The following is a 1,456-nucleotide window of genomic DNA, read 5'->3' on the forward strand; positions in this document are numbered from 1 at the left end:
GATATTCCTTCTGAATTGATGGATTTAAATACTTATGAATCTATTTTGATTCAATGTGTCCATCCTTTTCAGGCTATTGTTCGCATGGAGCCTAAGATAGGGAAATTGCCTCCTACAGATTTACAAAGAGGATTAAAGGGAAGAGTTGTTCATTTGTCTTTATATGTCAAGAAAAATATTGATACAATTGGTGTAGAAAGAGTAGAAGAGGATCCTCTGTTTATTCTAGTTAATGGGGTTCCGACAAAGAGTAAGAAAATCTGGCAAGATTTAGTGGATGTTAGGAAAGTCAAAAAGGCAACGTTGTATTTGGTCAAAAACAATGAGTACTACAAAGATGTAAGTGTTGGAGCAGAGGAAACAGCTACAGAAGAAGACAGTGATTGTTCAGTTGGCCAAATTGAAAAAGTTGATGTGTCTAGAAGTGAAGAAATATATGAACATTTTACAGTTCATCCTTTGCATTCCAAAGAAGTAATGGGGAATGCAATTGACTTGTTTCAAATGAAAGCAGCAAAAGGAAGTCCTATTTGTGTATGGGAAGAAAGTTTGGAAGCTCGTTGTTTTCCACAGTTATTTCCAACAGGTCGAGGTGGACGATATGACGATCGACCAGTTCAAATTCCTGCAGCTGAATACCGGACTTTAAGATTATATACTGAAGATCCAAGGTTTCGTCAATGCATTCTGTATTCGTTTCAACTACTGTATGAAAATTATTTGTCTGGGCGTTCTTATGCAGTTAATCATATACTGAAAAGTGGAGCTCATCTGCAAAATGTTTCGGCGAGGGACTTCATGAAGAAAGTCAATCTGCAAGACAGTATTTTGGAATCTCAGCTAATCAATCTCATGGCATGTCAGCGTGGAACAAACGAGTATTGGTTCCGTCGTCATGGGGAATTGAAATGTATGCTAAGAAACTTAGGAACTCCTACATGGTTCCTCACTCTTAGCTGTGCTGAGTATGCATGGGACGACTCACTTCAATTTCTACGAGAGGCAAATGGAAACATACAAAATATAGAATTGAAAACATCTGGAGAACTGTGTTTTTTGGATCCAGTGAATGTTTGCAGATATTTTAATCATAGATTTGAAGCTATGATGTCTTTTATTACCAACAAAAAAAATCCTCCCCTTGGAGAGGTTTTGGATTTCTTTTGGAGGAAGGAGTATCAAGCGAGAGGTGCTCCTCACATACATATGTTGTTATGGATTAAAGATGCACCCAAATTTGGAACTGATTCGGATGACACAGTGATGAGTTTCATTGAAGAGTATTCAACATGTGCTGTTCCGAAATCTACTGAAGAAAACAGTTGAAGGCAACAAGTTTTACGTTTTCAATCCCATCGTTGTGGAAAGTACTGTCGTCGAAAATTTAAAAACAAGGAAAAGTTCTACACGAAATGTTGTTTCGCGTTTCCACGGCCAGTGATTTCTAAAGGAAGAG

Source organism: Lissotriton vulgaris, unplaced genomic scaffold (assembly GCF_964263255.1).
Source record: "Lissotriton vulgaris unplaced genomic scaffold, aLisVul1.2 SCAFFOLD_3422, whole genome shotgun sequence".
Lineage (NCBI taxonomy): Eukaryota > Metazoa > Chordata > Amphibia > Caudata > Salamandridae > Lissotriton > Lissotriton vulgaris.